The sequence below is a fragment of the Rissa tridactyla genome, chromosome 3, assembly GCF_028500815.1.
Source record: "Rissa tridactyla isolate bRisTri1 chromosome 3, bRisTri1.patW.cur.20221130, whole genome shotgun sequence".
NCBI classification, from domain to species: domain Eukaryota; kingdom Metazoa; phylum Chordata; class Aves; order Charadriiformes; family Laridae; genus Rissa; species Rissa tridactyla.
The window spans coordinates 38,927,163-38,937,407 of NC_071468.1; positions in this window are offsets into that span (position 1 = coordinate 38,927,163).

The window sequence follows — 10,245 nt, forward strand, 5'->3', positions numbered from 1 at the left end:
GTAGCTGAGCAGACGGCAGAGGGTATGGAACATCCCTTTGGTCAGTTTGGGTCAGCTGTCCTGGCTACGTGCCCTCCCAGGATCTTGTCTTTTTTCCTCCTGAGTCCTTTCTCAGACCCAGCCTTCGCACCGCACCCCTAGCAGCTCCCTCTGCATCTCCGGGATGATCAGTTTTCCCTCCTCTACGAGCAAAGGAACCCAGAATATCTTCCAGGATGGAGAACTCGAACCCCACGTGGACTGATGGAGTAAGGTGGGCTGTAGTTAGTGATTTTTCCAGTTAAAGGCTTTACAGACCGTGATTACACTTGCAGTTTTATAGAGTTTGCTCAAACTGCTTACGTTGAGAACTGGAACTGCAAATCAGAATGGCAGACTTGAATTTGGTCTTAAACGGCTATGTTAGGCCTTCTGTAACGTCACCTGCCTGCCTGCAGGAACACTCGGAATTAGGAGAAGTTGAGATTTGAGGTTTGTGCGGTGATGTCATCCTGGGAGCTTCGTCCAGTTTTGTATAGACTGTATCTATTTCATTATTTCCCTTTTTATTTTATTATTAGGATTTCATGAAAGCAGTTTAGTTTCTCCTACGCTCGTAAATCTCTCTCTACCTCTCCTCCTCCTCTCCGTGTACGAGAGGTTGGGGGGGAGCATCTGTCGCCGGCCATTGGCCAATTCGGCCAAAACCACGACAGATTTATTGGCGCCCGACGTGGGGCATGAATGCAGCTCTGATAGATTGCCTGAATAGTTTGAATTCCAGCTTGTTCAGGGAGAAGAGAGAGTTCACAGCATGTCGGTCTTAGGTGAAATCTGGTATCGTGCCTTTAGAGAGCTTTGTATGAAGTTAATGGATGCAGTGGGGTTTAACCGGTCAAATATATTGCATGGCCTGTTTCTCGTTTGTGTTTGGACGCGGTGGTCTAAGCGTGCCACGTTGGCGTGGGTTTGCCTTCAGAGGTATAAAATAATTGCTTGGATAACGGTTCTGCCTGCCTATCTTGGGCATCTCGTGATGGAGGCTTTTCCTAATTACACTTTCGGGATGGATTCTTTTCCTAATTACGCTCTTGGTCGTACCTGGAGAAAGTTGACTTTGCCCTTCGGTGATGATGCCAAAGCGACAGTAACAGAATCGGGATGAGAAACCTTCGGGCCGTTTCGAGAGTGAACGTTACTTTCATTCGTACGTGATCCTGTTGTCGGTTTTCCCGAGTGTGTTGCAGGGCTGGTTTATTGTTAAATATCGGTGCAGGAGTGAGTATGATGTGACATGTGATGTTGCTGCTCAGACCCCGGGGCCAAAGCCAAAGACAGCAGAAACTCGGGCAGCCCTGCCACCGAAAGCTGCAGTAGGAATTCAGACAACCCCCCCACGGAAAGCTACAGCAGAAACTCAAACAACTCAGATGACTGCCCAAGCCGCAACACAGGCACAAACAACGCCACCAGCCCCGACACCAGCCCGAGCGGCATCGGCTGCCCCCCACCGGCCCCGGCATCGGCCAGGCCCACGGCGGCTGCGCCCCCCAGAGGCCCCGGCGAAAGCCACGCCTCCGCCCATGCAGGCCAAAGCCACGGCCTGGCCGTAGGGACACCGCCGCCAGCGGCATGGGCTGCCCCCACACGGGCCCCGGCAAACGCCACGGCTCCGGCCCGGAGGCGGTGGAGAAAATGACTAAGACAATAGCTGAGCAAAATGAGAAAAGTGCTAAACTTCTTCATGAAATGCTTGAAAAAGTGTCTGAGAAGGGGAAAGAATCCCACTCTTCCCCTGAACAGAGCCAGGTTGCAGTCATTAAGAAACAATGGTAGCGATTCAGCTTTTGGCCACCTCACTTGCTCTTCCTCACTTGGCGGTACAGTTCTGCTCTGACTTTGCGAGCCTGTCCAGCTTGCTGGTCTCCTGGGCACCGTTTTCCCCACTTCACGGTTCAGTTTTCTATTGGAACCAGAAGAGGGAGGGGCTAGGAAAGGCCAAGTGGATGCTACTCTTTGCAATGATGGCGTGCTCTCCTGTCATTCCACCTTACGAAACCACGCTCTTACGGTCTTTAGTTCCCCATAGAAGGCAGGAGTGGGTCAGACAACGAGTAAAGAGAACGTCTTGTTTCTGGCCGTGTTTTCCGGTTCCTTCTGGAAAACCGTCTGGGGAGAGTTGCCTCTTAAAATCAGGGCGTGGGGGCGCTCAAAAAGCTCACGCGAATACTGAGTGAGAATGCTTGGGACAGTCTGGTAAGGAACGAAAGCAAAAGGAAGCTTGTTTCTGTATGTTTTCTGCCTTGACCCTATCTTCAAAGAAGCCCATAAATAATTCTTTGGCATCGATTTTGTAATTCCAACATTGCAAAACGTTTTCCTCTACTGAATACTGTTGGTAATCAAAAAATCAATTTGATACTTCTCTTTCTTTTCAGGACCACAAGAAAAGGAGGCTCTTGGTCACCTCCACCAGTGGAAATAAAATTCGTCTCTCCTTTTGGAAGTGCACTGGATAAAGCCATGGATCGTATTGCAAGAATATGCCCAGTGTGCAAATATGTCTGAGGATAACCGAGCAGTTTAATCCCCCATCAGAACTTCCCCTCGTGGAACACTACTCTCAGGCTTGTTATTTCAATAAAATTGTTTGCTGCAATTTCATCAGTTCCCATGTAACCACTCGTAAATAGCTTTGTTGTTGATTTCTGGTGGGGAAAACAAGCTACGGGCAGAAACCAATCCATAGTGTCTCACGAGTCATTTACTTCTTATCCGTAGTCTTACTGGTACAGAACAGGTTTCTTTTTGGCGTTGGTGAACTTAATACTGCGAAGCTTAAAGCTTGATGCCGGTGTCTGCCAAGTAGCGAAGGGTTGTTACAAATCTGCTGAGCCGGGGCTTCGTCCTTCCTGGCGGCAGGAGCCCGGCCTGGTGCACCCCAGACCTGGGGGTGTCTCTGTCCCAGACCCTTGGATGCGGCTGCTGCTTTCCCGTTTGCAGGTCAGGCCAGTAGCAAGGCTGAGGGTGCACCACACACATGCACGACAGCAACGCGGCTGGCTACGCAGGCTGCCAGAGACGGGGCCGTGCCTTTACCACCTGCCATCTTGCACTGGGGCAGCTCACAGAAAGCCGCCTCTCTGGCTTGTTGCAGTTGAAGCTCACGAGTGACACCAGAGGCATGCTGTCACTCTGCAGGTTCCCCCACGCAGCCACATTTGCAGAGCCCCAGAGGATCAGCAGAGCCTTGAGCCCAGCTGTCGTCTGTGCCCCAACTCTGGGCTCCGTCTCTGACCTCTGGCTGAGACACCGCATCTTTCCAGAGATGGCTTTTCCTCCTGCTCACTGGCTAGCCCACCCTGAGGTCTGCTAGCGGTTTCCTCGTGCACATTTGGCTAGGGGAAAATACAACAAAAATACAATAAAATGGTGTACTGAAACGTATGTTACGATGGAGTTTAGAAAGTCTTCTCTGATAAGAGAAAACAGTTTTAGTAGGAAATGTTGAAAATATCAAATCCCTTAGTTTCTCTCAGAGTTTAAACACCGTTTTAAATTTTTTAAAACCCTCCTATCTGTAGCAAATGGCTTCTTACTAGAATGATGTGGTGAAATATCCTGTTTCAGAGCAAAAGGATTTCTAAGAGTGGTTTACCAGTACCGGATTTTTGCTGAAATCACGGGTTTTCCAGCGCAGCTCACGGTGCTTGCTTTGGTTCTGTTGAAAGTGCTGGCACACGGAATAAGCAACAGGGAGAAGAGAAAAGTCATGGGGCAGAAACTTAATTTTTAAGCTGCTGAAATACAGAGCCTAGCTTTTGCTGTTTGTTGCCTGTCTCTTTTACCTTCTAATTACTTCTTGTCTTTACAGAACACTTTCAACGTGCTGGAAATCTATAATGACCAGGTAATGAGGTCGCTTTGCTTCCGTATTAACAAATCTTAGTTTTCTGTGTACGTTGATTTCTTTTTTGCTCATTGTAATTTGAAAATCATCCTTTATGCTCTCTTAACGTGACCCTTCTGGGCATGTTGGCTGAAGTGTGTGGGTGCTGCCTGGACCTAAGAGCATCGTTTTGCTGCTTGAGCCACCCGGCTGCTCTGCCGTAACACTGGCCAAGCTGTTTCATCTCTTGTAGTACATTCCTTCTTTCTCTTTTCTGGGTTGTCCTCCTTTTTTGAAGAAAAAAGGGGGTTTAGAAGGAAGATCCGAGGGCTGGAGCACCTCTCCTATGAGGACAGGCTGAGAGAGTTGGGGTTCTTCAGCCTGCAGAAGAGAAGGCTCTGGGGAGATCTTATAGCAGCCTTCCAGTACCTAAAGGGGGCCTACAGGAAGGATGGGGAGGGACTCTTTATCAGGGAGTGTAGCGATAGGATGAGGGGTAACGGTTTACAGCTGAAGGAGGGTAGATTTAGATTAGATATCAGGCAGAAATTCTTTACTGTCAGGGTGGTGAGGCACTGGAACAGGTTGCCCAGGGAAGCTGTGGATGCCCCTTCCCTGGAAGTGTTCAAGGCCAGGCTGGATGGGGCTTTGAGCGGCCTGGCCTAGTGGGAGGTGTCCCTGCCCAGGGCAGGGGGGTTGGAACTACATGATCTTTAAGGTCCCTTCCAACCCAAACCATTCTGTGATTCTAAAAGATTCGTACCACTATTAATGCATCACTCAAATGGAGACCATTTCTGTTTTCAGAACAGAAACGTGGCTGACACAAAATTGATCTCTCGCTTTCTACGTTAGAGATTGAAACCCCACTTCTTTTGCAAGAGTTCTCTGCATATTTGGAAAAATTTAACTAAATAGAGATAAATGCAGCTATAAAACTATAAGCACCTGTTTTATATAAACGCCGTGTTCTTTACATAAAGCGAGGCAGTATTATAAAACAAGTAGTTTTGTTTCCTGGAATCTGAGATTACTGTTGGTCCTGTGCACCAGATGTTGCATTCCTAAATAAGATGAAACCCCCACAGGGTCCTCTTTGTCTCGGGTGAATTAACTGTATACTCCAGCACCTTTGAAGAGGTATTTTTTCTTAAAGCAAGTACTATCAAATGAAAGATGGAAGAATACAAATAGAAAACGTGCACATGTGAAAATGTTGACTGTAAATGCTGACAGTCTTCAAACAGCTTACCTGAGTTTCTTCAAATGCTAACTTTCTTACTGTTCTGAACAAATTTAAGGACAGATTCTTCAACTGTTACTTGTACCAATACCATCGACGTGGTTTTGAGGGTTTTTTTTTACGTTGGCGCTAGCGTAAGGCAGAGTTACCAGGATTTGAGCACCTTCAGTATTCACTTTGACAAAAACCACCTCTGTCTTCTCATCTGTCTGTCTCTCTTTCTCCTAAATTGCTAACCTGCTAAAAAGAGTTAGTTTATAGCCAGATTGCTAAGACACTAGGATTCTTCTTTTATGTTTAAGGACTTTATGGTCATCTTTTCCATGTTAATCCCTATCTCATTTTTGGTAGGGTTTAAAACTAATTTTAAAAACCTCCTTCAAAATCCAATGGCAGGTAATACGTTTGATACGCTCACAGACTGCAGCCGAGACTCCAGCAGACCTCTGTTACGAAGGAACTCTGTCAACCTGACGATACGCTGAAAGGCACACTTTCATAGTTTTTCCCGCTCTGGTCTCGGTGCCAATTGCGGTCAGGTGCTGGGCAAAATGAGAAGAGATACCAGCTCAAAGTGACTGACAGCTGAGGAGGAAGGAAAGGGTGAATGTGCCAATAAGGGAGGGCAGCATATTAAGAGCTTATTCTGTATTCTTATTAACGCACGGCGTATATTTTGACAGCTAAGTTATGTGACGGAGGTAGCTCTTTTTCCTGAGAATTCTGGGTCTCTCTCGTGTGCGTGGCTTAATTCAGCTTCTTTCCTTCCCTTTCTCTCCCAGCAATGCAGCACAGAGTTGAAACGTAGAGCGTACAGATGACCCCTGCTGCCAGGCGTTGGTTGTCTCTGCTTCCCGATGCCGGATCCCAGCGACAGTGCCACACAGAGCTATTCCTTCCTGCCCAGGAGCAGTTTGCTTCCCGGCCACTTCCCCAGTCCCTCGTCTCCTTCTGCAAGAGAAGGTTCCCTCTCTCCTCCTGGCCTTTCTGGGGCTCAGAACTGAAAACGGCCCTCTTTGCAGTCCTTCCAGACAGGCTTTCGCTGGGACTCCAGCACTAATTATTCCTTCTTATTCCAGCTCCCCTGAAAAGAGCTCAGGCACTTAGATGTCTGCTGTCCCAACGCGGTTCATGGCTCAGTGACCGCGTGGCTGCAGCTGCCTGGCTACGAGGAGATATCAGGAGCAGAATCACGGAATCACGGAATCTTCAGAGTTGGAAGGGACCTCTAGAGATCATCTAGTCCAACTCCCCTGCTAGAGCAGGATTGCCTAAACCACATCCCTCAGGGCTGCATCCAGGCGGGTCTTGAAAATCTCCAGAGAAGGGGACTCCACAACCTCCCTGGGCAGCCTGTTCCAGTGCTCTGTCACCCTCACTGTAAAGAAGTTTTTCCGTGTATTTGAACGGAACTTCCTATGTTCTAGCTTGTGCCCATTGCCCCTTGTCCTGTCGCTGGGAACCATTGAAAAGAGCCTGGCTCCGTCCTCCTTAAACCCACCCTTTAGATACTTGTAAACATTAATCAGGTCCCCCCTCAACCTTCTCTTCTCCAGGCTAAAGAGTCCCAGCTCTTTCAGCCTTTCCTCATAAGGGAGGTGCTCCAGTCCCATAATCATCTTGGTTGCCCTACGCTGGACTCGCTCCAGTAGTTCCCTGTCCCTCTTGAACTGGGGAGCCCAAAACTGGACACAGTACTCCAGTTGTGGCCAGAAGATTTAACGTTTCCCGCACCAGTTCAGTCCTGCAAAGAGCTGAATTGCTTTCACGTGCCGATGAACGCAGACCCCTTGTTGTGTCTGAATTAGGACTCCATCTGACCCGGAGATGAGGCCCATGTGAACCAAGACCCCCAGAAGCCTTGTCTGGGGTGGGCGCTCCCTGACAGCGGCTGCTCTCCCCTTACTGCCTGCTGGCCAGCTCGTGCTCTGCTCTATTAAGGCATCTTAGCAGCACTGCTGCATTTCTGCCTGGCGATACAGGAGTAGTACTTAATATCTGTGACTTGGGATTTTTTTTCAAAGGTGTTCTGTTGGGTTTTTTTCTCCACAGACACATTGTTTTTAAAAACTTGAGAAGAAAAGAAGACAGCTCTGCCTTTGAGAAATGGTCCCTGTCCTCATCCGCAGCACTGGCGTGGGCACATCCAGTTGCTCAGAGTCAGTTCCCTTATCAAGTGCTGATCAAGACAAAAGCCCAAACCCAGTGTAAGTAAGGCTATTGCAGGCAGGAGGGAGAAGAGTTTCTGCTGGCTGGGAATGAGTGGCGGATCCGGAGCACACAGGCCACGTGGGAGTCCCGTCCGGAGGAAGCCTGGAAGGAGTGGGAGCACCAGTACATTGCTGTGGCTCAGGCGAGTTTCCCAGTAACGGGCATTGCGGCCAGATCCATTAACCTCTGGTCTTCTGAGTCTGATGTTTTCCCCTTTTTGTCATCTTTAAGATTTGTTACTCACGCCCCTCTCTGCCCTTCCTTAATAAACCGTGACTCCAGGTCTGGAACTTCTGCCAATAGAAAGGAAGCGTGGCATCAGTCTTTCAGATCTAATAATTGCTTCCTGATCATGTTTGATAAAATGATGGGGGTTTGATAAAAATTAGGGACTTAATTCTGTCGGGAATGCTGAGCCCTGTGTGGGGTGTATGGCTAACCGGGGTCGTTCAGGTGCTCCCTCTGGATGGTTGTATCGGTCTTGGCTGGCAGCTGGCAGAGGCGTTTGGGCACACAGTACCGTACCCTGTTCTGCTGAGGACAGCTTCTTGTTCACCTGCTGCATCAACTGGTTTTCCTGCATTGACCTGCCTGGGGTTTGCTTTGTTAAGACAGTGAAACGAACATAATCAGGCTTCTGTTAATTTTGTGCCTTCTCCCTAGGAAGCTGTCGGATACAGTTTTAGAGAACTAATGGTGACAAGGCTTTGCTGGTGTGGTATTGCTTGACTTGTGTGGTGGAGAGAAGCCTTAAATTGGCAGGAGAGAGTCACCAACAAGCCGGGCCTGTTGCACGTGTTGCAAATGCATTTGCAGTTGGGCTTGTCAGGTTGCTCTTTGTCAAAGTATGTTTCAGAATGAGATACGCAAAAGCCGCCTGGACACGGTCCTGGGCAGCCTGCTGTAGGTGACCCTGCCTGAGCAGGGGGGCTGGACCAGAGGACCTCCAGTGATTCTGGAAGGCCTTTCTCTTCATTGTGATGCTGGGATTCTGGAATTCGTGCTGGGATTCTGGAATTCGTGCTGGGAGAGGCGAGCGGTGTGGTGTGCTGGGAGTGCCTTGCTCACCACTGTCTCCCTGTGCTGGGAAGGCTGCGTGTATGTTCTGTCCTGAGACACTCAGCGCCTACGTCTGTCTGTCCAGGTGCACCGAGCAAGGTAAAAAAGAGCGTAAGGTCAGAAGTGCCTTTGGGAACTGCTGCGAGCTTCGCCACGGTAGACGGGGACTGCAACTCTTGAACGGAAGTATAGTCGTGTTGGGGAATAACCGCAGGAGGTAGCTGGGTAAAGTGGCTCCAGCGTCAAGTTCTGATCTGTGTTGGTTTTGTTTGTTTTTTCATGGAGAGGGATGTCAAATCTGTGGTCTGCATCAGACACAGGGTCTTCGCTGTTGGGGGCTGTTGGGGTAGAGAGCTGAAATTCTTTCCTCGTCTCACCTTCTGCTGTAGCTTTGTGCTTGTGGAGCATCTGCACAAACTCTGCAAGACAATCTGTAGGCTGCACTTGAGTGAAATAAGGCCGATTGTAGGATTCTGGTACAGACCGTCTCTGTCACGCTGGTGGCTTTTTAGACTACAGCTTAGGGCTTGGATGAAATGTAGGGTTTTTGCCTAAACCGCCGGGAGCGGGGAGGCTTTCTGCCTAAGCGGGAAAGACCTGACCCGGTGGTACTCCCTAAATCACCTGCTCACTCACTCGCTAAATCCTCTTTCTGCAGGAGTAAAATCCGGCAAAGTGCAAATTCACTGAACCTGACGACTACGAGAGTGCAGAAAGTGACTTTTCCATCTGCTGCTCCTCCAGTGCTTGTGAGTTGCTTCCTGTTTCTCTGGGGAAAATGTCATGGAACCAGTCATTAACAACAATTCAAAAATTGGTATAACTTTTATAAACCCTTTTATAACCCTTCCCTGAAATCACTTTAGCTTCCACCTCTGGCGGAAGGAAAGAACGACGCCTGTCAGCTGCAGCCTTTCCCAGAGAGCTAGGGAGTCTCTCCGTGCAAGAGGGAGTTAAAAGTTGCCTTAAAAGATGCCTGACTGTGTCCTGGGTGGTGTCCTTTCTAAAAGTAAAGGGGTTTTTAGCCCTCCCTGCAAACGGAGTGTGTCGTTTCACCCGGGTATGAGCTAGCAGCCCGGGCTGACTGCCACAAAAAGGAGATGGACAAATTCCCTCTCCTTCTTCCCGATGCGTGGTCCTGCCTCCTTCCTTGTGCCACCTCTTATGCTTGCTGGTTGTCTCTGCAAGGCAGTTGAGCTCTCGAAGCTGGTGGAACACCACCTGCTTTTCTGGGTGAGTTTCCTGCCTGCTCAGGGAGTGAACTTGGCTCCTAAAGTGCTCTAAGGCACTGTTAAGGCAGTGCGAGGTGAGCCACAGGAGTACGGTAGTAGAACAAAGGAGCAGATGGAGAGATGGGAGGCGGCGGCAAGTCCTCTCTTTTGGTGGCCAGGAAGTCAGCATGTTTTGTGAAACCATCTCTTCAGCTGCGGCTGGCCATATTTTTAGCTTTTTCGTCAGTAAGCCCATTGCATTGTTGGCCCTTGAAACGGATTTTCGGGTACTACCGTCAGTCAAAACTGACGTCCCTGAACCCTGACTTGGCTGAATGCGATTCTGCTTGAACATGTAATTTCTGCATGTTTATTTTTCTTGGAGCTTTTTAATGCAAAAATCTATCCTCAGCCTGTGACTCGTGGTACGCTCCTTTCTTTGGAAATAGTTTGGAAGTCATAAGTACCTAAGGTGAAGAACAATGGTAATTTTGGCTGCTAGAAGACAACTGACAATAAGTAACAAAGGGTAAAGTACGAAATCAAGGGAAAGGACAAATGGAAAGTTGTACCTGTTACTGAGAAGCTTTTTAAAATCTGATTTTTCTCAGCTCCCATCTTCCTAACCTGTGTGAGTAGACTTGAACTCAGTG